Source organism: Bos grunniens, chromosome 13, assembly GCF_055505025.1.
Source record: "Bos grunniens cultivar Pamir isolate PY7600 chromosome 13, Bosgru_T2T1.0, whole genome shotgun sequence".
NCBI lineage: Eukaryota > Metazoa > Chordata > Mammalia > Artiodactyla > Bovidae > Bos > Bos grunniens.
Window position 1 is genome coordinate 61,482,704 of NC_141177.1, and position 27,261 is coordinate 61,509,964.

General features: G+C 39.5%; 2 long non-coding RNA genes across 2 annotated transcripts in view; both read left to right on the forward strand.

The window, feature by feature from the left end:
• LOC147361092 (uncharacterized) overlaps positions 1-27,261 on the forward strand; it is a 151,219-nt gene that overhangs the window by 24,406 nt on the left and 99,552 nt on the right. The gene's annotated exons all lie outside the window — the stretch shown is intronic.
• Positions 15,658-26,324, forward strand: LOC147361093 (uncharacterized). Its single transcript, XR_015139750.1, has 2 exons — positions 15,658-20,497; positions 22,736-26,324. It is a non-coding gene; the product is annotated as an uncharacterized LOC147361093 (long non-coding RNA).

The following is a 27,261-nucleotide window of genomic DNA, read 5'->3' on the forward strand; positions in this document are numbered from 1 at the left end:
TTGTTGTTCAGTTGCTAAGTTGTGTCCAACTCTTTGTGACCCCATGGACTGCAGCACATCAGGCCTCTGTCCTTCACTATCTCCTGGAGTTTGCTCAAATTCATGGCCATAGAGTCAGTGATGCTATCTAACCATCTCATCCTCTGCTGCCTCCATCTCCTTTTGCCTTCAATCTTTCCCAGCATCAGGGTCTTTTCCAATGAGTCGGTTCTTCACTCATATGACTTAATATTTAAAAAACATTAAAAATGGGCAGAAGGCCTGAATAGACATTTTTCCAAAGAGGATATACAGATGGCCAACAAGCACATGAAAAGATGCTCAACATCACTAATCATCAGAGAAATGCAAATCAATACCACAGTGAGATATCACCTTACACTTGTCAGAATGACTGTCACCAAAAAAAAATCTACAAATAACAAATGTTGGCGAGGGTGTGGGGGAAAGGAGCCCCAACACACTGTTGTAAATTAATGTAGCCACTATAGGAACCAGTATGGAGGTTCCTCAAAACACTAAAATAGATAGACCTACCGTATGCTCTAACAATTCCACTCTTGGGTACCTACTTGAAGAAAATAAAAACACTTATTTGAAAAGATACTTGCATCACAATTTTCATAGCAAAATTTTTATAATAGCCAAGATATGGAAGCAACCTAAGGGTCCATATATGTCTCCACAATGGAATCTTGCTGCTGCTGCTGCTGCTAAGTCGCGTCAGTTGTGTCCGACTCTGTACGACCCCATAGAGAACAGCCTACCAGGCTCCCCCGTCCCTGGGATTCTCCAGGCAAGAACACTGGAGTGGGTTGCCATTTCCTTCTCCAATGGGTGAAAGTGAAAAGTGAAAGTGAAGTTGCTCAGTCGTGTCCAACTCTTAGTGACCCCATGGACTGCAGCCCACCAGGCTCCTCCATCCATGGAATTTTCCAGGTGAGAGTACTGGAGTGGGGTGCCATTGCCTTCTCTGAATAGAATATTACTCAACCATAAAAAAGAATGAAATCCTGCCATTCTCAACAAGATGGATGGACCTAGAGGGTATGATGCTTAGTGAAATACATCAGATAGAGATAGACAAATACTGTATATTGTCACTAGTATATGGACTCTTAAATATGAAACAAACAAATGAATATAACAAAACAGCTTACAGTTATAGAGAATAAGCTAGTGGTTCCCAGTGGTGAAGAGGGAAGAGAGGAAGGGCAAAATTTCAGTGAGGGATTAAGAAGCACAAACTAGTATATATAAAATAAATAAGCTACAAGGATTTAGTGTACAGCAGAGGAAATATAGTCAATATTTTATAACAACTTTAAATGAAATATATAAAAATATTGAATCACTATGCTGTACACCTTAAGCTAATATAATTTTGTATATCAACTATACTTCAATTTAAAAGAATAGATTTGAGGTATGAAATCAAAATAGGGTTGTTATAGTTAGTACTAGTTCTTTTGGAAGTGAATTTAGAAACTGGGTCATCTTGGTGCACTAGAAAGAAGAGTTAAAACTCATGAGTGCAGTAGAAACTTGGGAGCATAATCAAACACAGCAGACTTCCTTGCTTTAAGCAAAAAAGGAAGCTGGAATGGCCTGCATCACTTAAGCCTGAACTTCTGAAAATCTTGTTGAGGCCTAAGAGATTAGAGAGTAGTCTGACTGAAAAGATTCCTTCGTTAGGGAGCAACTGGAGTAAGAAGTGCTCATGAACTGAGAAGCAGGCAGTGGAACTGAAAGGAAATAAAAAGGAATTTTTATGAAATGATATTAGAAAATTTAAGGATATGATATAGAAGCTGCAAATGAGACATGCCATCAAAGGGATGATGACTACAGAGAGACATCAGAGAAAAATATATGCTTCTCTGTTAGCAGGGGTTTTAATGAATGAGAAAAGTGTGGAACATATGAAAACCCTGCCTAACTAAGGATATCTTTCCTACCAATGGCAAAGGCCAGGGTCATAGATGGGGCGATGTCTTATAAAAATCATTACTATAATGCGATCCTATGACAGGAGGGCGGAGAAGGCAATGGCACCCCACTCCAGTACTCTTGCCTGGAAAATCCTATGGACGGAGGAGCCTGGTAGGCTGTAGTCCATGGGGTCACTACGAGTCCGACATGACTGAGTGACTTCACTTTCACCTTTCACTTTTCACTTTCATGCATTGGAGAAGGAAATGGCAACCCACTCCAGTGTTCTTACCTGGAGAATCCCAGGGACTGGGGAGCCTGGTGGGCTGCTGTCTGGGGTTGCACAGAGTCGGACACGACTGAAGTGACTGAGCAGCAGCATGACAAGAGGGAGCGGTTGTCTGTGGGGGTGAAAGCTCTGGAGCCTGTTAGCCAATGACAAGTGGTTGACACTGCATTCCTAAGGTATAATTAGCCTAAATTAATTACTAGAGTTTTTAAAATCTAGCCATTCTAGACCACTGGCGCCTGCACCAACTCAGTCTCTTTCTTCTACATAATAGGAGCACTGGCAGCTACAATACAGAGAAAGCAAAAAGAAATTGAGAATGTTCTAAGTCTCATACATTTTATGCATTATGCCACCCAAGTTTTTAAGCTATATTGGAAATTTTGTTGCTAATGGAAAGCTAGATGGGGTGAGCAATTTGGGCTTCCACACTAGAATATGATTTCTAGTTTGTGAAATAATTTAGTACATACTCCAACCCCTGTGATTAACTATATAGAAGAATATCTGTTTTGCGTGCTTAATGAAATTGAATTTATCAGCATAGCTTACTTAACTGCACTTAAATTACTGAGTGAATCGACTTTAAAATGAATTTTGAACTTTTAAAGCTTGTGATCCTACACACATCTTCCAAGTCTTGTCATTCTGGGGTGAATGGCCAGTTAGTCTCAGGAAGTCATTTCTTATTTCCGTGGGCTTTATGTTCACCCATGGGGGACCCTGAAGGCCCATGTAGGGTATAGTTCTCTGGGGATTTTGTATTAGTTGATTCCTCTTGGCAATTAGGGACATTAACTTAAGTAGAACAGAATGGAATAAAGAGAATGAAAGAACAGAAGACTGGTGTTCCAAGGTTACCTTCTCTCTGGCAAGCAAGCCACACACCCTACAGTCTCTCTCCTCCACTGTGAAGGCATGTGTAGTTTAAGTGAACTCTACTTGTAAATTTTCTTTACCAAAATGATCCTTGTAAAACCCAGACTGGCATTTCATCCTACTTATTGGTGATTATCCCTATCCAAAATGTTTAAATCTTTTATAACCAGATACTAGGGTCCAGGCCTGTATCTGAGAAGCCATAAATTCAGCATGTTGGATTTTGAAATTAGCAAAACCCACACAAGTACTCATTTTATTTTATTTTATGGCTTCTTTGTCCAACATAACATCCTGTGCTGAATTTATATGCCTTCCCCATTGAGAAACACAAGCCTACTAATACTGACCACTTTACAGAGTTTCTCATTTTAAAATATGCTGTAATCTCCAGTATTCTTGCCTGGACAATCCCATGGATGGAGGAGCCTGGTGGGCTACAGTCCATGGGGTTGCAAAGAGTTGGACACGACTGAGTGACTTAACTTTCTAACTTTCTAATCTTCAGTAAAAAATAAGGTTATTTTTATAACTACTAATTTCGAAGTGTTCCCACTGCAACCGATATTATTTTATTTGTTCTTGCCTATTTTGTGACACGTGATTTTTTTTTTTTTTTTTGGTAACATAAAGGAAAAAGAAATAAAATGAAACATAACCTGGACTACTTTTCAGCTATGGCAATTGCTTTTTACCGTTTTGAAATTTCTCAGTCCCAAACCTTAAAAGTGCTATTTTAAAGATAAGGGCATATATCAAAAGGCAGAAAAAGGGTCAAGTTATATAAGAAAAAGAAAAGTTTTAAAAAACATCTTTAATAGCTTAAAAACTTAGAGTTCAATAGTAAAATCAGCAACTTGGGAATTGGTGATCATTGTAGAAAAATGAAGACATCCAAAGGAGTGGATAGAAATTATACAGAGCTATCTCTCTCTCTGTTTAATTGCCAAGTCATGTCTGACTCTTGTGATCCCATGGACTGTAGCCTGCCAGGATCCTCTGTCTATGGGATTCTCTAGGCAAGAATACTGGAATGGGTTGCCACTTCCTTCTCCAGGGGGTCTTCCCAACACAGAAATCAAACCTGGGTCTCCTGCATTGCAGGCAGATTCTTTACCAACTGAGCTATACAGAGTTACTACTTACTAAATCCAGGAATCACTATTTCTACAGCTCATCCAAGTGACCAACCAACTATTTTTTCGATAGAAACCCATGTCCCCATGAGTTTGGAGAGATTGGGTTATTTCATTACTGGGAAGGAATTGTTCTCCCACTGGCTAAGCTGATGTTTGTCCTTTACAATGTATACTTTCGCCCTTAGTTCTCCTCCTTCCTATAGCGTAAGTCCTCATTCTTCTTCTCACCTGGGCCTTCAAATAAATTCTTTCTTAGTAAATATCCTGAGTTAACCAAGGAGGTGGTATTCCTCCTACTTGTTTTGATTCATACTCAGAGTAGAAAAATTTATATTTTACATTATAACCCATCATATACATGTATATATATATATACACATGTATACGTGTGTCATGATTATAATTTTTTTCATATTCTTTTCCTTGATGGTTTATCACAGGATATTGAATATAGTTCCCTGTGCTACACAGTAGGACCTTGTTGTTTATCTATACGTACCAGTTTGCATCTGCTAATCCCAAACTCCTGCTCCTCCCCTCTCCTAACCACTCCCCCTTGGCAACCAGCTGTCTATTCTCTATGTCCTTGATTTTGCTTTGATTTCATGGTTGTTTCACTTGTGCCGTGTTTTAGATTCCGCATATAATGATATCATATGTTATTTGTCTTTTCCTTTCTTACTTACTTCACTTAGTATGCTCATCTCGAGCTGCTTCCATGTTGCTGTGAATGGTACTATTTCATCCTTTTATATGGCTGAGTAGCATTTCATTGTATTTATGTACCATATCTTTATCCATTCATCTGCTGATGGACATTTAGGTTGTTTATGCGTCTTGGCTATTGTGAATAGTGCTGCTATGAACATAGGGGTGAAGGTATCTTTTTGAATTATGATTTTTGTCTGGATATATGTCCAGGAGTGGGAATGCTGGATTGTCTGGTAATTCTATTTTTAATTTTCTGAGGAACTTCCATACTGTTTTCCACAGTGCCTGTACCAACTTACAACAGTGTAGGAGGGTTCTTTTCCCTACCCCTCCTCCAGCATTTTTTATTTGTGGAGTTTCTAATGATAGCCTTTCTAACTAGCATGAGGTGATACCTCATTGTAGTTTTGATTTGCATTTCTCAAATAACTAGTGACATTGAGCACATTTTCATGCGTCTGCTGGCTACCTATCATTCTTCTTCAGAGAAATGTCCCTTTAGATCTTCTGCCCATTTTTTGATTGGTTTATTTGTTTTCATGTTGAGTTGTATGAGCTGTTTGTATATTTTATATTTTACTGATATCTTAAAGGGCTTGGTGAAAAAGGGTCCATTCAAAAACACAAGATTACCAACGGCAGAGTTGAACCAAACAGATGCTACTCAGAAACAGAAGGAGAACTCAAAGTAGCAGCTCAGAGTTTTGAACTTGTGCTCAAGGGTGGTAGTTATAGTCTGAGAAACCCACAGTTTAAGAACCACACATCTCCTCTTCTCATAAGCACCATTCCCACACTTCCAATTCCAAGGGTACAATCATTGCCCTTGGGTTAGGAGCCAGGCGGAGGGGCAGAGATAACCATGTGGTCCAGTTCAATGACTGTCCTCAGTGTGGAGCCAAGGGTGATCATTGTCAGCTGAGAACTCCACAGATCAGGAAATGGCTGTTGTTCCTGGTGGATGCATTACAGTGAAACGGAAGAAATTCCCTGATCTTCTTAGCACTTAACTGCTACCTCCAATCAGTGCACATTTAATGAAGGACACACAAATTAATTAGTGTAGGTTATAAATGCTGAATATGTGAAAGTAAAAGAGAAAGAGGTGAAGAAGGTGACTTCTGTGTTTTTTTCAGGATTAGGGGAGTTTTCTTTCATTAGAAATAGCTTTGGGAATGACAAGTAATATGTGAAGAAAAAAGAAATATTACTTCTCACACATGGAGTAATTAAGTTTAAAATTCACAGTTGAAAATAAAACCTTTACTTATGAATATTGTTACATGGCAGTGGAATTATGCAACATTTCCATCTATTGTATGTGATGAACTATCAACATAAAAATAGAATGATGATGAAAAATATTAAATTAGCTTTGAACCCCTGTTGTAAAGCACAGAAATGTTTCTGATTTTTTTTTAAATATGTTAGGCTTAAAAGGCTGGAAAGAGACCACAATATGTGAAAGCCAGAGGGATTTTATATAATATTTTGTTCCTCCCTTTTGGCAGTAAAGTAAGCACAAATCATTTTTGGAAAGGGATAGGAAGGAACACCACCACACGGTTCCAGCCTAAACCAGAACAAAAACAGCATGTTTTAGTGTCAAAAAACAGCCTCATTTTTCCAAGTTGACTTGGAAATATCATTTCTTCCTCATATAGTCATAGTCTCCCCCTCCATTATACCCTCCTCCTTCCTCTTCATTTTTTAAGAATTTCACTGTTCTTTAAATAGCTTATCTAGCAGGATGATCACACAACCTAGTCTGCCAGGCACAATCAATCCTGAATTGTATCAGTTGCCCTGGGATTCTTCCAAGTTGTGTCCAAATTCTTTCAAATATATTTTAAAGATTATTAATAGATTCATTGATATGGTATATGATTAATCTTACTATTAATAGCTGCATTTGTAATAAGGGTGGAGGTTGATAGACCTTCATTTTATCCTTTCATCTTCTGCTATGGTCTCATCCCACATTATGTTAATAGTTAAACTAACTATGAATAGTTTTCCCATTAATAGCCTGAAAGCATGGTTAAATATGAAAGATCACGAACAGTAACCAATCTCTCTTTTTATATGAGTCTTTCCAGACTCAAGATAACTAATAATATCCTTTTAAGGACATTAATTTTTCAGGACATCCAGTGATAAAGCCAAGTGCTCTTGGACACACAAAGGGTAAATAACTCAATTCCTTCTTGTTTCAGATGATGATAGAAGTATTTGCTGCCTGTTACCTATTGTTACTTGGTGTATCAGCTAGTTGTCCTTTAGCTTTGCTATAACCTTCAAGGTGTATAAAATCATCAGGCTGCTGGTCAATGAAATTAGTGGAAAATGGGAAATTATATTTGAGTGAGAGCTAGAGGCTAAACATTTCCACCACAGAGAATTGAGTGTTCTTAATTCTCAGAGAATTGGTCTGCGTGTTCTTACTCCAGTAACTCATTCATTCTATAGGATAAATCTACCACTATTTATTTCTTTCATTATTTGGCAATTAATTTTTTTTTTTTTACAACAAACCATCCAGAACTGACTTAAAATGACTTAAAAAAGAGAAAGAATCCTGTGGTAAACTGTAATGGAAAAAAATATTTAAAAAATAATGTCAGGAAAAGATATACATGTTTTCTGAAAAACTAAATACTGATTTTTAATTTTCTCAGACAAGTTGACGTTGAATGTGTAACTTAAACATTTCTCATCTGTGAGGCAGATGATAGTAATATCAGCGACCATATGAAGACCAAAGGACACAAGCGTATCAAGGAAGCATCTTTATCTTTTAAAAAATCAGTTGTTTTAAGCTAACAAGTTATCACAGGGACTGCAGAAGGTCTATTTAGATGTCTCTCTGAGAAGCACAACTTTTCATGGATATTTTGGTCATGCCTTCAGAGAAAGGGTCATCCTCTAGATTACACTGCTTGGTACATGAAAACTAAATTTATCTTTGTAATAAAAAGGAAATGTGCTGCAGTGAGAACTAGGTATTGTTAAGAAACTTGTCTCCTACAAAAGGGTTTATCCTAGAGCATGGTCATGATGCTGTTCAGTTGACGTTGGTAATTCTCTAGTCATTTTCTCACCTAATCCTTGCAGTAATTCTGAAGTGGCCCTGTTGGGTCTTAACACCAAAATTTCTAATTCCAAGTTTAGTACTGTTCCTTTGGTCTTTTGTATTCATTACCTTATTCCTGAACTTTCTGGCTTCTCCATACCACAGGCTCTATGATCTTCGCTTCAGATCTCTGAAGATTCTCATTTATTTTAAGTGTAATCTATAAAGGCAGTATCTGTGTCAGAGAGCAAGGGCCCTGGAGTGGGTCCCTGGGTTTCTTCAAGTGCAAAGTGGAATCGTAACAGGACTCAACTTAGAGAACTATTGTGAGGATTAAAGAGTTAATCAGTAAAAAGTGGTGGCAGACAATAGACACCAGAAATAGTAACCATTATGATCAGACGTCACAGTACAATTCAGTAGATACTGAATGAACACCATCAGTGAACCAGACAACACTCTGGGAAATGCACAGCTAAACCCATGTTCTCTGTGAGAGCTTACCGCCAGTGGTGGAGCCAGAGAACTATGCATAGAAGAGAGACACTGGAGAGGTTTTGTTCTGTTTTTTTTTTCTTTAAAAATATTTTTATTTTATATTGAGGTCTAGCTGATTTACAATGTTATGTTAGTTTCAAGTGTATAGCAAAGTGAGTCAGTTATACATATATATATATATATTCTTTTTCAAATTCTTTCCCCATATAGGTTATCAGAATATTGAGTAGAGTTCCCTTTCCTCTACAGTAGGTCTTTGTTGGTTATATATTTTATATATGGTAGTGTATATATGTTAATCCCAAACTCCGGATGTATCCCTTCTACCCCCCACAACATGTCCCCTTTGGTAACCATAAGTTTGTTTTCCAAGTCTCTGAGTCTGTTTCCATTTTGTAAATACATTCATTAGTATCTTTCTTTCTTTTCTTTTAGATTCCATATACAGTGATACCATGTGGTATTTGTTTTTCTCTATCTGACTTAACTTAGTGTGATAATCTCCAAGTGTATCCATGCTGCAAATGGCATTATTATAACTTTTTTTATGGCTGAGTAATAGTCCATAATCCTCTCCAGCATCATGTTTATTTTTAAACAGTTTTCCTGAAGTATAATTGACATACAATAAGTTGCATATATTTAAAATGCGTGATGTGGTACATTTTGGCATATACCTGTGAAACCATCACCACAATCAAGATAAGGAACCTACCCATAATTCCCCACAATTTTCTTCTGCTCCTTCAAAGTCCCTCCCATCCCTCCCAACCCCTATTCTCAGGAATTTCCTCCATTAGAGATTTTTTCCTTTGGACTAAGAAGTATTTTCTATTAAGAGAAAATCCTCAGAGAGATAAGATAGTCATTTATCTGAACCTTTCCAAATGGACAGCTGGGGGTTGAGGTGGATGAAGTAGGAGATGGAGTAGGGAGAACAAGAAACCACTACATGATGGAAAGTGAAAAGGTGATGGGAAAAAATTTAAAAAAAAAGAAATAGGAAAAGAAGCAAACTTTTGAAGTCAGAATTTTATTTTGATTGATTGATTTTGCCTTTTTTGTGAGGGGGTGGTGGAATATCTTCACAAAATAAGAATTAAGTTGAATAAAAATGGCCACTACTGCATCTTTGCTGAGCTACCCAGAAAGCTTTGATGACTGAAGCAGAGAAATGGAATAAAAATAAAGTAAAAGGTCCCAATTTAAAGCCATGCCGTTGAGTAGAAATTGACTTATCCTTCATTTTCTGTAGTCCTGAAGCTGACATGGTATTAGCTGAAGTGAGAACAGGCATGATGTAGATTGCAAGAGAGAGAAAATCCTCTTTATGTGCTAAGAAAAAGTAGGTGCCAGGTACCATGGGAAATTGTGAATACACACCCAACTCAAACTCAAAGAAGTGTGCCTGAAAGCAGTGTGAAAAAGAGAGAGATCAGGGGAGACTCTCCACCCCAGACAAATCAACAGAACAAAACCACTCTAATGTGAATGAAAAACTAGACATCAGAAAAAGTACCCAGTGCTGGGAACAATGATTCAGAAAGCAAAAAAAAAAAAAAAGGAAAGATGAACAGCTGAGGTGTCGGTTTTGAATACTTGGCAGTTGCACCCCACTTCCTGTCAAAACTCTAGCTGATGGCAAAATTCTTTAAGATTTCAAGTTCTTGCAAACATGTTACCCCTTACAGATGCAAGTCTGTTGTCCCATGGCTTGGTCAATTTAAGCAAATGATTACATCAACCTGTGTTTGATTGATAGTTTGTTTTTGTAGCCACAAGGAGAAGTCAGCTAGGCAGTTCTCAACTCTAGGCAACAGGCTACAGAAGGCAAAATGAACAGTACTGGATTCTCTGAAGCTTACTGAGAAGTTTTCTTCTTCAGAACTCAGTACTGAATCCTGATCTCAAGTGGAGGGGCATTTCCTTTTAGAGCCAAGCCGTAAATATTCCAGGTATGAAAATTCAACTGCAAAACATCCAGAGTATAAACAGATGTTCAGTACAGCATTGTCTATGGAAGACGACTTGCGGGATGGCTTAATTGTAGCACCCCTGTGTGGAAGCCTGAAAGGATTACTTTAAAGTGCTTCATGAATATTTATTCAAGTGGTAAATAAGGATGGCTGATGGGTCTCTATCTCCAGTATCGCAATATCCTGGGAGAAGGAACATGTTGGAAGTGGTGAGGTTCTTATTGCGTGTGCTTCAGTATCATATTACTCACAAATGGCACAACCATACCGAATTGTAGCTTTTCTCCCCCAAATCGCTGTTGTATTTTACTACCCACTCTATTCTCTTTTAGTTGCTGCTTTTTACTTTCATTGCCTATGGAGCGGCTCAGTTTTCTTTCCTAGACTTGCAGGTGGGGATATATTATCGCATGCTAGCTGAGCTCTGGGAAGCATGCCTCTGGTCTCCAATGAGCCTAGGATCCATTTGGTGGAAAGTTAGTTATTCGCGGCTTTTCATTCTGCTGTTGAACATCTTTCCTCTTACTTCCAAGCTCTCTTCTTTCTTTTCCTGCTGCTTGAGGCCTCATTTGGTCCATCTACCCTGCTTTGTACCCTGTTCCCTCTGAAAACCTTATTCATCACCTGCCAATGAGACACTGTGATGTTAGTGAACATAAATTTATGAATGATTCTCCCAGATAAAATTCTTACGTGTAGCCAGGAAATCTTAATATTTAGATACAAGTGCTTAGTCATGTCTGACTCTTTGCGACCCCTTAGACTGTAGCCTGCCAGGCTCTTCTGTCCATGGAATTCTCCATTCTCTAGGCAAGAATACTAGAGTGGGTAGCCATTCCTTTCTCCAGGGGATCTTCCTGATCCAGGGGATCAAACCCAGGTCTCCTGCATGGCAGGCAGATTCTTTACTGTCTGAGCCACCACGGAGTCTATATGTTCTGAGTGAGTGAAGTCGCTCAGTCGTGTCCGACTCTTTGCAACCCCATGGACTGTAGCCTACCAGGCTCCTCCCTCCATGGGATTCTCCAGGCAAGAATACTGGAGTGGGTTGCCATTTCCTTCTCCAGGGGATCTTCCTGACCCAGGGATTGAACCTGGGTCTCCCGCATTCCAGGCAGATGCTTTAACCTCTGAGCCACCAGGGAAGCCCTATATGTTCTATATGCTGTCTAAGATTTTGGCTACTTGGGAGCTATTCTTGGTAGCAGAACCTTATCACAGTCTCAAAGGTACCAGAATTTGTAAGTTGCAATAATTTCTTATATATTTGTTGGTTATACTTAAAGTGTTTTACTTAATTAAAGAGTCATAGGTTTAAAGCACTTTAACTTGGACTTTTTGTTTAGCCTCCTATACCAGGAGGCCACTGAAGATCAGCAAAATTCTCCTGCAGATGGATCCTAAGTTTTCATCTTGAGGTTGCTGCTGCTGCTGCTGCTGCTAAGTCTCTTCAGTCATGTCCGACTCTGTGTGACCCCATAGACGGCAGCCCACCAGGCTCCCCCGTCCCTGGGATTCTCCAGGCAAGAACACTGGAGTGGGTTGCCATTTCCTTCTCCAATGCATGAAAGTGAAAAGTGAAAGTGAAGTCGCTCAGTTGTGCCCAACTCTTAGCGACCCCATGGACTGCAGCCTACCAGGTTCCTCTGTCCATGGGATTTTCCAGGCAAGAGTACTGGAATGGGGTGCCATTGCCTTCTCCCATCTTGAGGTTAGGTTTATCCTTTTTTTTTTTTTTTTTTTTTAGGTTTATCCTTACTTTCCCAGATCAAAGCTAAGATTAGCAAATGTTTCTAAATCTAATTCACAAGTTGACACTTTCTGACTGGATTCTTTTTCAATCCATTTTAAATGTATGTTTTAAAGCCCAAAGATGGCAATACTTTTTTTTTTCAAAAGGAGAGAGGTAAAAAGGGAGGAATTCCTTGCATTTTGTGCCACAGCTCAGTGAAGAATCTTTAATAATTGCTACACTAACTCACTCATCATCCTAAATGCTCAACTGGATTAAACTGGGTTGAACTGAGGTCTGTATTTGAGAAATTATAATATGACTTTTATGCCCACTCTGTTTTTGTGATTTTTGAAATTATAGGGTTTTCCCAGTCACATCTCTACCAAATAATGTGACAAAGTTCTGGGATCATGTTCTTGTCCTTGAATCTTTTTAGTTTATTCATCTCATCAGGTCATATCTCTCACTCTATAGGTTCATGTCTGGTCTTCAATTGTTTCCAGAAGGTGCATCCCTGTCACCTTCTCCCACTTCACAGAAGTTCTTTGAACCCAGATTTGTACATCAAATAAGTCGGCTTTGAAATCTCCAGGCTGCAAATTTCTTCCCTCCAAAGCCACAGCTGTAACTTGTTTCCACAACCTCTTGAGGAGACATGGTTGGTAAACACTGTTTACACAGCCTCCTTTATCTCCTTGTGTTTATTTGGCTGGATTGTATGTTAGGCAAGCCCCGCAGAAGTTTCAACAATTTATGTCATTTTGCATTTCACATGCTTAAGTTTTCTCCACCTTGAGAGGCAGAATCTGTTACACCATGGTTTTCCTTTGTGTCACTGATCTTTGTTTCATGAAGATAGTGTTATCTCAGGATTTCTGCCCCATCTTTAGGATTTTCAGGGGAATGTCAACAACAATGCTTGTGTTGGGGAGGAAGAAATTTTCCTCTATCCTTGTAGGTTTCTGAGTGGTCTAAAAATTAAATTGACTTGAGCCAGATGAACAGGAGAAAGTCAAACAAAAGTTTAATAATGTACACATGAGAGAGACCCAGGTAAACTGAGTAACTCGCCAAAATGGCTGAAGCCCTCCCTTAAATACCATCTTCAGTTAAAGACAAAAGAGGATGTTGGGGGTAGTGGTTTGGGACTTCAAGGGGGAGGAAGGAAATGGAGCGTGCATGCATATGTGCTAAGTTCCTTCCGTTGTGTCCGATTCTTTGTGACCTATGGACTGTAGCCCACCAGGTTCCTCTGTCCATGGTATTGTCCAGGCAAGAATGCTGGAGTGGGTTGCCATGCCCACCTCTAGGGAATATTCCTGACCCAGGGATCAAACCCATGTCTTCTGTGTCTCTTGCATTGGCAAGTGGGTTCTTTTTCACTATGGAGATAGAAAAGCAAATGTTTGGTAAACAAATGTTTGCGGAGCCTGCAGAGACAATGGGACACAGAGAAGACCCTGATTTCTAGGCCCTGCCAAGTTTCCCCCACCACACTCAGCCCAGAATCATTTTTTTTTTTTTCAGAAACATGTCACTCTTTTATTTTATTATTTTTTTATTAAATTCAATTTTATTGTATTGGCTCTGCCACACATCAACATGAATCCGCCACAGGTATACACGTGTTCCCCATCCTAAACCCTCCTCCCTCCCCATACCATCCCTCTGGGTCATCTCAGTGCACCAGCCCCAAGCATCCAGTATTAGGCATCGAACCTGGATTGGCGACTCGTTTCATATATGATATTATACATGTTTCGATGCCATTCTCCCAAATCATCCCACCCTCTCCCTCTCCCACAGAGTCCAAAAGACTGTTCTATACATCAGTGTCTCTTTTGCTGTCTCGTATACAGGGTTATTGTTACCATCTTTCTAAATTCCATATATATGCGTTAGTATACTGTATTGGTGTTTTTCTTTCTGGCTTACTTCACTCTGTATAATAGGCTCCAGTTTCATCCACCTCATTAGAACTGATTCAAATGTATTCTTTTTAATGGCTGAGTAATACTCCATTGTGTATATGTACCACAGCTTTCTTATCCATTCATCTGCTGGTGGAAATCTAGGTTGCTTCCATGTCCTGGCTATTATAAACAGTGCTGCGATGAACATTGGGGTACACGTGTCTCTTTCCCTTCTGGTTTCCTCAGTGTGTATGCCCAGCAGTGGGATTGCTGGATCATAAGGCAGTTCTATTTCCAGTTTGTTAAGGAATCTCCACACTGTTCTCCATAGTGGCTGTACTAGTTTGCATTCCCACCAACAGTGTAAGAGGGTTCCCTTTTCTCCACACCCTCTCCAGCATTTACTGCTTGTAGATTTTTGGATCGCAGCCATTCTGACTGGCGTGAAATGGTACCTCATAGTGGTTTTGATTTGCATTTCTCTGATAATGAGTGATGTTGAGCATCTTTTCATGTGTTTGTTAGCCATCTGTATGTCTTTTTTGGAGAAATGTCTGTTTAGTTCTTTGGCCCATTTTTTGATTGGGTCTTTTATTTTTCTGGAATTGAGCTGTAGGAGTTGCTTGTATATTTTTGAGATTAGTTGTCAGTTGCTTCATTTGCTATTATTTTATCCCATTCTGAAGGCTGTCTTTTCACCTTGTTTATAGTTTCCTTTGTTGTGCAGAAGCTTTTAAGTTTAATTAGGTCCCATTTGTTTATTTTCGCTTTTATTTCCAATATTCTGGGAGGTGGGTCATAGAGGATCCTGCTGTAATGTATGTTGGACAGTGTTTTGCCTATGTTCTCCTCTAGGAGTTTTATAGTTTCTGGTCTTACGTTTAGATCTTTAATCCATTTTGAGTTTATTTTTGTGTATGGTGTTAGAAAGTGTTCTAGTTTCATTCTTTTACAGGTGGTTGACCAATTTTCCCAGCACCACTTGTTAAAGAGATTGTCTTTAATCCATTGTATATTCTTGCCTCCTTTGTCAAAGATAAGGTGAACATAGGTGCATGGGTTTATCTCTGGGCTTTCTATTTTGTTCCATTGATCTATATTTCTGTCTTTGTGCCAGTACCATACTGTCTTGATGACTGTGGCTTTGTAGTAGAGCCTGAAGTCAGGCAGGTTGATTCCTCCTGTTCCATTCTTCTTTCTCAAGATTGCTTTGGCTATTCGAGGTTTTTTGTATTTCCATACAAATTGTGAAATTATTTGTTCTAGCTCTGTGAAGAATACCGTTGGTAGCTTGATAGGGATTGCATTGAATCTATAAATTGCTTTGGGTAGTATACTCATTTTCACTATGTTGATTCTTCCAATCCATGAACATGGCATATTTCTCCATCTATTAGTGTCCTCTTTGATTTCTTTCAGCAGTGTTGTATAGTTTTCTATATATAGGTCTTTAGTTTCTTTAGGTAGATATATTCCTAAGTATTTTATTCTTTTTGTTGCAATGGTGAACGGAATTGTTTCCTTAATTTCTCTTTCTGTTTTCTCATTATTAGTGTATAGGAATGCAAGGGATTTCTGTGTGTTGATTTTATATCCTGCAACTTTACTGTATTCATTGATTAGTTCTAGTAATTTTCTGGTGGAGTCTTTAGGGTTTTCTATGTAGAGGATCATGTCATCTGCAAACAGTGAGAGTTTTACTTCTTCTTTTCCAATTGGGATTCCTTTTATTTCTTTTTCTGCTCTGCTGTGGCCAAAACTTCCAAAACTATGTGGAATAGTAAAGGTGAAAGTGTCAGCCCAGAATCTTTGCAGACATGTCTGGTGATAGCTGTATTCTAGGAACAGGTTCTCAATCTAAATTCTTTTAGGCAGTTAGGGGTAAGGTCAAAATTTCTCCCAGAGTCTTTTGGGTCTGGATTGTTTTCAGCTTGAAATAATCCACATGCCAAAGAGACATTCCAGGTGGCACATCTTGCTTCCCTACCTTGGCTGGTTTTCACACATGCTGTCTTGTCTTATCTTTATGACCCAGTGAGCACACAATGAGATGGGAGACACATCAAGTTTCTGGCAGATGATGGAATTTTTTCCTATGCTCTTTTTAGTGGCACACAGCTACTTGGTTTACCACTAAGATCAAAATTAACACTTCATTTTCACAATATACTGACTTTTAAATGTACCCATAGTGTACCATTAAAATTGTTTTCCTTACAAATTCATACCAATGATTTTTGCACTGTGTCCTGGTTGAAGGCAAACTGTATACGATCTACTTTGAGTGCAGAGTCTAATAAGGAAAGACTCCTATTTGAAGCTTAAGAACAACTGTAATTCTGGAAAGACTGGAGAACATGTATCCTCCTGCTTTGATCTCTACTTTCCATTAGTCTGAGAAAAAGCCTGTTCTTGTTGCAGGGATGACTGAATGGGGAAGGAAGCAGAGATTGGAGGAAGATGGATAAACATTTAGTTCCTCCAGTGGCCCTACAACAGCTTTTAGTGACGTGAATTCGTAGAACATCAGAGCGCACTATTGTTCAAATACAGACACCCCAACTTACCTCAAAGCTAAATACACATTTAGAAACATTATACCTTTGTGGTTAAGAAGGGCATCACTGCTCCCTTTCAACATTTTGAATTTTGGGAATTGAATGAATGTTTCTGCTAAACAATTTTCCTTATATTTTAAAGGTGTTTTTTTTTTTTTTTTTTTTAATGTGGACCATTTTTAAAGTCTTTACTGAATTTTTTTACAATACTGCTTCTGTTTTGTGTTTTGTTTTTTTGGCCATAAGGCATATGGGATCTTAGCTTCTTGACCAGGGATCAAACCCACACCCCCTGCATTAGAAGGTGAAGTCTTAACCACTGGACCACCAGGAAAGTCCCTCAACAGAGGACAAGAGGGCAACAGAGGACAAGATGGCTGGATGGCATCACTGACTCACTGAGTATGAGTTTGAACAAACTCATCTGGAAGATGGTGAGGGACAGAGAAGCCTGGTGTGCTGCAGTCCTTGGAGTCACAAAGAGTCAGACATGACTTAGTGACTGAACAACAACAATAACAACAGCACTTGCAGATAGAGGTAGAACTCTTAAAAAATACACAAAAAAGGAAATCTGACTTCTTAGCCACAGCAGTTCACATCCATAATCTTCTGTTCACCTTCACTACAGTCATTAGCACCTGGTATTTTGCAGCTGACTGAGCCAGCTGTTGTTCCCAGGATTTGGGTGGGAATAGAGTGACATTTCAATTTTTGTATCAGAGTGCTTTTGTTAGCCCAGGTAAGTAAATATGTAGCAGCAGGTGATGCAAAGAACTAAGGAAAAGAGTTGAAAACAGATAGAACCTCATCATTCTGGCAGATATAAAATGCAAAATCTAGACTGCAGCATGAAATTCTAGAACATAGTCCATACATTGTTGTCCCTCAGGTGGGGTGTTTTATATCTGCAGAGTACAGATAGGTGAGGTTTGTACTAGCTCAGAGTGTCTTTGTAAATGGGCCATCAGGGCCACTCAGAGATGTAAATTTGTCTACCAAGATGTCAGATTACTAAATTATCCTCCTGATTCCGATATTCAGCCCCATTTTCTGAGTCCTAAGTTAGGAGAGCACAGCTATTATTTTTGAACTCTCCACTGTTAAGCGTCCAGACCTTAGGCACTCAGGACTGTATTTCCTTCCAAAATGCAGTCCCTAATTACTTTAGAAACACTGCTCAGGCCCTGTGCTTCTCATATGAGAGGCCTGGGATGGTAATACGTTTTGTACTTAAAGGCTAATAACTATCTCTCCTGGAAGGGCCTCTTGGAACCAATGGTAGGATTAAACCACCGTTGTTGTGACACCTCTGGATCGGGGTTTGACTTCTAAGATCTGTTTAGTGATGCATTCTTTTTGAAAAGTTGCTCATTTGAAGTCTCTTCCAAAAACTATAAAAACATCTTTCCCTTTCAATCTCAACTCAGAATCAAACTTTTTTTTCTCCCCCAAACCAAGCTTAAATCTCTCTGAAAAGCTTGCATAGGCTCCAGAACTATTCCTGGGGGGTTTCAGTTTTTTCATGCAGCACATCTGGAACAGGAGGAATATCATGGTGCAGATTTCCAAGTGAACTCTTGGCCAGGAGGCTTTGATCCCCACCTACACTTTAGAAGAAGAAGTGAGTATTTCTGTTTTCATGGTCAGTCCTCCTTGGGTTTCCTCTGGGATGTGACCAGAGCTTCACAGGGAGGTGCAAGTGGTCAAAGTCTTATTTTCAGAATTTCTGTGCTGCTAGAAGGCCTTCAGCCACTTCCCCTTAGCTACCAATAATGTCCCAACTCCTTGGTCTGGCTTATAAAATCTCTGAGCTTGTTCCACTGGTCCATAGTGACATTTCAACAAGACCATCCTTCATTGGGAGAGGCTGCCTATGCATCACAGGATGTTCAGCATGCATGGTCTTCCTGTTACTCTGACAACCAGACAGGTCCCCATGCCCCTCAGGAGTTGATAATATTCCTGCTCAGAATGACGTTTTCAGAGAAGGGCCCGGGTCTACCTTTCCTACTTATTTCCCGTTATTCCAATAGGTGAATACTATGCCCTAGACATAGTGTTTGCTACTTGCCACTGTAAAGATGAAATGAGATTAACAAAGCAACTTGTATACTCTTTGCACCTAGTGAAGGCTCTGTAAAGGCAGGATGGCTTCCACACTTGCATGTGTCTCATGCACAAGTTTTCTCTTATCTTCATTGCATCATTCTGGGTGTAATAAACATTTCTGACCTATGAATATCTGAACCCTATACCTTCTTTTAGGTACAACTTATGTGATATAGAAAATCTCTCTTAATCTCCTTAAGTTCTCTCCCTGCTCAGGGTCTGCGTTTGGCGCTCCAGGACTTAGCTGGAGAGACAAATAGCGTGTTTACTGTGTTGCGGGGGTGAGTACAGCGAGGGAAGCATAGACCTCAGGGGTCATGTAGAAAAGTCTTCATGAAAGATTTTCTGCCAGATGATGCTTGCTTTGGATTTTGAAGGCAAAGTGTTGATTAGACAAAAAGGGAAGTGGCAGGCATATTCCAGCTAGAGACAAAAGTCATGTGTGAAGGCCTGGTGCTAGCACTTCATTCTGGCGGAAGTAACCATAGCATATAGAGAAACATCAGGAAAAGAGGCAAGAAGTGTAACCAGAAGCCAAACCATAGAGGGTTTTGTTAGATGAACAGTGGAGTTTGGACTTCATTCTGCAAGGTCTGAATGTAGTTGAAAGATTTTGTCTCACTTTTCATCTTTCTCTACCTTACTTCATAATTACATATTTATACGTGTAATATCCAAACTGGACTATATCTTCCTCATGGACAGAGCCTACCTTTGTTTCATCTTTGTGTTCACTACAGTTTACAAAAACATTTTGCAGAGAGCAAATTTCCTAGGATTGTTTTAAATTAATCAGTGAATGAAATTGTATCATTTTTTTCTCATCTATAGAATGCTTAGTCATTTGTTTCATTTTAATAGACTGACAGAGGCAGTTTGGATTTACCTTTAAGCTCATTTATCAAGTAACTTTTTTTTCTTTGTGTAAGTGGTTGGCTTCCAGTTACTTTGGGCAGTTGTCATAGTCAGTTGTGAGTTGAATCATCAATTCTTTGTTCTATTATTCATGTTTATATTCATAAAACACATAAAGTGTGTCCTATACTCAGTGATCATCTGGGCATGATAAATCAGAAATAAAAAAACAGAGTGATTAAAAATTTGGGTCTAAGACCCATAAAATCCTTTTTTTTTCTTTGGAAATACAGTAAGTCCCTTTTATACAAATGAGTTCTATTCCAAGAGTGTGTCCATGAGTCCAATTTATTCAACAACGTTAGCCCAGGGACCCAACAAACACAGTTGGCTATATAGAACTGTACTGTAAAAATTCACAGAAATAAAGCATAAAACAAACACAAAAAATAAAGAAACCATTTTTAATCTTACACTAAGTAATCTTATAGACACACGAACCAACAAGGGATTGGACAGATGAATGCACGTTCCTATCTTTGAGGGTTTGCCTGTAGGGAATTTACTGTAACCTGAACCTCAGATAATCCTGTCTCTCTGTCCTGAAGGCTAGCAGACTCCAGCCTAATGGATTCTAGAGGGGAAGGGACACTAAGGAAAGTAGTTCCTTCATGGAAAAAGGCTTCGTCTTCATTCTCCAAACTGTCAACATTCACACTCGGGCTTATCTCAGTTGACAGAAAATTGGAGGAGAAATATTTTCACATCCTCCTGGGCCCTGAGACTGGAAAGCAGACAGATCGCTTCATTCCCAAGGAGCTGAAACTGTGAGTGATGAATTATCTGTGTCAAACATAAAACAGTACAAGTTTCTGTCACCTGTCTATTTATACTCACACATTATCTGCAGTGCTCATTGTTTTCTTCATTATTAGGAAAGAGGAAATAGCTAGAAAGTCTCAGGGTTCTGGACCAGGAGGAAGGTAGTTAGATAGTTAAATTAACCTTGCATATCCCTCAGGGCTTATGGGAACTCCTGCTGGGAATAATTTTTATAGTTCTCATGGTCAAGATTAATTAAGCTGATTTCATGTTTTTATGAAGCCCTCATAAGGAGGTGAAACTTTCAAAACAGTGCTGAACTTTGAGCAGGGCATAAACTTGTTTTACCAGCTTCTTTATTTGCTAATTTAAATGAATGGAGAAAAAGATCAAACTTCTGTGTGCTCAGTGCAAATTAGTCTGCCCAACTAGAGGATCTGTAGGTCTATGAGAAGGTGATACTGTCATGCCTGTGTAGTTTCTCACTGATTTGCAGTCTGTGATATGGATGGAAATAAGGTGAGGATGAAATATATAATATGTGTGTTCTGAAATGCCCTGTGGACATTGCTTTTTTATGCAGAAGTTTTAAAAATATTGGTAAGAGTTTACCAAAGTTCTGCCTCAATCTGGTCTCATTACAACAAATTATTATACTGAATTGACTCATGTGATCCTGGAACATAGATAGTCTCCTGTTAATTTTATGGCCATTATATGTCCGTGTTACTTTAAGGCAGAGTGTCTCAACTTGGGAGCTACTGACATATTGGGCTGGATAATTGTTATTATCAGGACTGTCCTGTGCATTATGGGATATTTAGCAGCATCTCTAGCCTCTAGCACTAAACAGAATAGGAACTCCCATCTCCACCCCTGGTCAAGACTTGACAATCAAATGTCTCTGGACACTGCCAAATATCATGGGTGGCAGGTGAGCAAAATCCACAACTTTAAAACATACTGCCCTCAACAAACATTCACTAAATAGAATTACAGCCCTAAAGACATTAAGAAATTTACCTCCACAGGTTACATAGCTGTGCAATTAACCATCATCCACCATCTTTCTTTACATAGCAAACATTTATCTAGAAGCTAATTCAAAACAACAAATAATACTGAACAATCATGGTTTTGAAGGCTCTCTGCTTCCCTGGCAGCTCAGTTGGTAAAGAATCTGTCTGCAAAGCAGGAGAGGCGAATTCGGTCCCTGTGTCAGGAAGATCCTCTGGAGAAGGAAATAGCAATCCACTCCAGTATTCTTGCCTGAGAAATCCCATGGACGGAGGAACCTGATGGGTTACAGACCATGGGATCGCAAAGAGTAGGACACCACTGAGTGACTAACCCACCACTAGTGGGGATACAGACCAGTAGCTAAATGAATAAAATATTATATTAAAATTAGACTGTAGCTTTGTATTCAGATTTGTCACTTGGAGAGGACATTTGCCATGAAATGAACAGCACATTTCAGCAAATATTGGGACAAAGCTCACGGCCAGGCAGGGATTGGACACCTCAAGCCTTGGTTTTGTATGCTGCTGTCACTCACATTTTATCCCAAGTTTTAAAATAAATTATGAAGAATTCACGGAGAAGGCAATGGCACCCCACTCCAGTACTCTTGCCTGGAAAATCCCATGGATGGAGGAGCCTGGTAGGCTGCAGTCCATGGGGTTGCTAAGAGTCGGACACAACTGAGCGACTTCCCTTTCACTTTTCACTTTCATGCATTGGAGAAGGAAATGGCAACCCACTCAAGTGTTCTTGCCTGGAGAATCCCAGGGATGGGGGAGCCTGGTGGGCTGCCGTCTATGGGGCCGCACAGAGTTGGACAGGACTGCAAGTGACTTAGCAGCATGAAGAATTCACATATACTTTGAAAGAGTTCAGCTTCCCCCAAAGATAAGGGAAGCCTCATGCTTACTTGTTTGTTTTGGCCACTTTCAAAAAAGACTTAGCATTTTTATAATAAAAGCATAATTTATAACTTGTTCTTCTCCTACTCTTCCTGGGAAAACTCATTTATACCCATGACTTCAACAATCACTTATATGTTATGATGGATACTTTTTTTTCCTATGTCCCAATTTTTTTTTATTGAAGTATATTCACACAGTATAAATTCTATATAAGTTCACAAACACAAATTGTACACTTTAAACAAGTATCATTCAGTAGTTTCTAGTATATTTTATTTACAAGGTTGTATAACTGTTGTTTTTGTTTGTTCTTAGTCTCAGAGTTGTGTCTGGACTCATTCGAGATCTCAGGAAGGTAGCCCTCAAGGCTCCGCTGTCCATGGGATTTCCGAAGGCAAGTTGGAGTGGGTTGCCATTTCCTTCTCCAGGAGATCTTCCCCACCCAGGGACTGAACCCATGTTTCCTGCATTGGCAGGTGGATTCTTTACCAATTAGCTACCTGGGAAGCCCTGTGTAACCATTGTGCTCACTCAGTTATGTCTGACTCTTTGGGACCCCAGGGACAATAGCCCACCAGGCTCCTCTGTCCATGGAATATTCCAGGCAAGAATACTGAAGTGGGTTGCCATTTTACCACGATTTAACTTCAAAACATTATCACCCCTAAAAGAAGTCCTGTACATATTAACAATCAATCTCTTCTCCCCAAATCCTTAGCAGTCACTAACTACTTTGTGTCTTGATAGATTTGCCTGTTTTGGAAATTTCATAAAAATGGAATAATACAATGTGACTACTATGGTCTGAGTGTTTGTGTCCCCTCAGAATTCATATGCTGAAATCCTAATGTGATGGTATTTGGAGGTGGAGCCTTTGGGAGTGATTAGGTCACAAGAGTGGAGCCCTCAGAAATCCCACAGACCTCGCACATTCCTGCTGCCACGTGAGGTTATAGTCACAAGGCTACCATCTAGGAAGTGGGCTCTCACCACACACTGAATCTGCCAGCCCCTTGATCTTGGACTTCCCAGAACTCTGAGAAGTAAATGTTTATTTCTTATAAGCTGCCAAGCTTATGGTATTTCTGTAATAGCAGCCTGAGTGGCCTAAGTGGGTTTTTTTGCATCTGGCTTAGCACTTAGCCCAATCTTTTCAATGTGTGCTCTCAACTCAAGACCTGCTTCTCCAACCATCTGCTTCATTGCCTAACCTATGCCTTCCCCTGCTTGGTCTGGATAACTGACCCTTACCTCCCAGACTATTCCTGTTCTGTCAACGGTGCCCCATCACCCAGGCCATAAACCTGGAGACTGTCTCTGATGACCTTCAACTGGTGGAGGCATCTTGTCCATTTAGTGAACAGATCTTCATTATTTGGCCCCTAGATTTGTTGAACTACCCTTTAGCAGATTGTTTTGTCTTCAGGATCACTTCTCTATAATCCACTGTCTTGCCTGCTTCAGTTCCTCAGTGGCTGTCCTCTGCTCTCACAAGGTTAACCTCCTCAGCGAGGCAATCATGCCTCTTCTGATCTGACCCTTTCCTATGTCTTCAGTCTCTCCCATTACTTTCCTCACCCATTTTCTACCCATCTTTTAGTATAACAGAGTGTTCATTTTCTCAAACTTTCTCTGTTATAACTGTCACTGTCTTAGCGCATGCTGTTCCTTTGTTCTAGAATGCCTGGTAGCTCCTTTTCTCCTCCTCCAAGAAGTCTCTGATGTCCTCCACCTTCAATATGGGCATCACTTTTTTCTCTCATGCTTCCTTGCGTCACAGCAATTACCACACTGCAGTTTGCTGTTTCTTACCTGTCCCTCTCTCTAAATCGTGAGCTTGCTGATGTAGGAATTGTGCCTTTGTATTAGCCTGTTACAACTGATGTAGCAAAATGCCACAGACTGGGTGACTTAAACACAGAAATTTATTCTCTTCACAGTTGTGGTGGCTAGAAGTCCAAGATCAAAGTGTTGGTGGATTTGGTTTCTTCTAGGTCTCTTGTAGATAGCCATCTTCTCTGTATCCTGATCTCTTCTTGTAAGGACACCAGTCGTATTGGATTAGGACCCAACTGAATGGTGCTGTTTTACCTTAATGACCACTGTAGAGTCTCTGTCTCCAAATGGGGTCACATTCTGAGGCCCTTGGGGTTAGGACTTGCGTGTGTGAATTTGGGGAAGGCACAGTTCAGCCGATAACAGCTTTCCATTTCAATTCACCAACATCTCGTTCTTAAGTGGACTCTCAATTAATATTTGAATAAATGAAACAGTACAAGATCAAAGGTCATGGAGAATAAGGTGGTCAGAAAGAAGGAGGGAAAGAGAAGAAATGTATGTGTAACAAATCAGACCAGAAACCCAGGGTCATGATGTTGCTAAACCTTTGTGTCACATTTAGTGCTGGGCTCAATTCTGACTTCCTGAAGCCGGGGAAAAAAGGGAAGCACTAAGAATTACCTTATAGTTTATAAATGATTATTTTAAGAATAGAGAGTTAATACAATTTAAAGCAATAGATATATTTTATAATTTTTAGTTTTCTCCTTTTCTTTAAGGGTATTTATTCTGACTATTTCCTCTGGATTTTTGGAATGTGTCTAAATTTTGAAAAACAGAAGAACTCTGTGCTAGGACTTATAAAGCTAGTTATAAAACTTAATTTCATTTATTTACTTGGCCAGGTGGGGGAGTAAAAATCAGTGGCATTTCAATAGAATTCACTTCTAAAAATGACTTTATTATGCTTAATAGAAGCAGGATTGTTGCCACATTCTCTGTTTCCACCCTCACTGTGATTAAATCCTCCTGCTGAGGATTTAACTTTGACATTTGAAGGGACTGATGGAAAACTAGAATCAGATAGGAAACCATTCATTCGCTTGTGCTTTGTTTTCAGGAAAGAGGACTTCTATGAGGTTGTATCTAATTTAAGAGTTCAGCAAAGCTCTTTGATTTTGAGTGCCATTGACAGTGAGAACCACAGACACTTCAAGGTGGTCTTCCGTGACACCCAGTCCATCAAGCACTCAACTTCTTCCTCCAACAGATGAGGAACTTGGGCAAGGATCTTTATGGAACGATCTGCATTATCATTTTGAAATTTTTGGATTCTGGGGTATTCCAAAAATTAGTGTTTCTGATATTCTCCCAACAATTATAGTCTAGTAACTGACATCACTATCGATCATCATGATTATTGCCAACATTAATTGAATAATTAGCGTGTGCTCAGGCTGTGCAGAATGAGCACTTTGTATGCATTATTACTTCATATAATCGTCACCACAAATGAGGTAAATGCTATTATACCCTTATTTTATATATAATATTACTGGGGTTTAGAAAGAATCTCTAACTTCCAGCTAATAGACAGAAGTGTTTCCAACTGAATGCTGGTTATGTGGTTTTGTGGTTTGGTTATACACTCTAACCGTTACGCTATGCCATTAGCATAAGTATTTGGATAGGACTGCACTTAGACTGGACTTGTTGCAGCAAAGCTGGATTTTTGTCTCATGGGTTCATGTGTAAGTGTTAAGAATTTATATATGTAAACCCTACCACAGTTTTATGCCAAGATAGTAGGATGGATAACAAGAATAGAAAAAATTACAAATGATTCAACTTGCGACAACAAAAATTAATTAGGTTCAAATAGTTAATTTTGTTTACATATGTAGAACATAAAATCTTGCTTCTTTTACTAGCTTTTTCTTTTACTTTGTTATAAATTTGTGATTTACTTGAGCTAAAAAGATTCCTGTCTTGGGTGAGAAACTTTATATTAGGCTAAAATTTATTTATGTAAAATAAGCTATGTTAAGCTAGATAAATTACCAGTTTGCCTTGTGACTCAGTGATGCATTTCTTTTTAATTATAAATCACTTGTAAGGATCAAAAGATTCTTTTTGTTGTTTATACTTTAATGTGAAGCAATTTTACGAAGTCTTTTCTCTCCTAAAACCCAGCTGGTAGAGCTGGCAAGGAGGGCAGACCTGAGCATGGTCCCTCTATCTCTTGAAGACAATAGTTACCTGAGACAAGGGGAAAGGAGACTGGGGAAAGAAATATGGAAAGAGTAGCAGGCCAGAGACTCAAGTCATCAATTTCAAAAATTGGTCCAGGACTGGCCCTGCAGCGAGGAAGGAATGAGTTGATCCAGATCTACCATCTCCTTTTGCACATGCTTCTTGGCCACTTATTTCCATATTCTGACTAGCATATGGAATGAAGAATGGAACCCAGAGTTCCATTATTGACCTACTTTGTAGGTAGGCAAAGTTTGAAGGCCTGCCTAGAAATTCGCTTTCTAGTTGTAACATTTTGTATGGCACCATACCTTCCATTTACAACAGTTTTTGGAAGGGGTCTCTGGAGCAACTCATGTCCCTGTACAAGTCCTATCTTAAGAAGACAAGCCATGAGCAGGTGCTGATGGGGAGCAAACATTGAGGGATGCATATAATTTACATATAGTAAAATCTCATCCTTTGACAATTGCATACAGTTGTATAATCAACATAATCAAAGAATAGCTCTGCTGCTGCTGCTGCTAAGTCACTTCAGTCGTGTCCGACTCTGTGTGACCCCATAGATGGCAGCCACCAGGCTCCCCCGTCCCTGGGATTCTCCAGGCAAGAACACTGGAGTGGGTTGCCATTTCCTTCTCCAATACATGAAAGTGAAAAGTGAAAGGGAAGTCGCTCAGTCGTGTCCGACTCTTAGCGACCCCATGGACTGCAGCCTACCAGGCTCCTCCATCCATGGGATTTTCCAGGCAAAGTACTGGAGTGGGGTGCCATTGCCTATCCCTTAAATTCCCCCGGGTTCCTTTGTT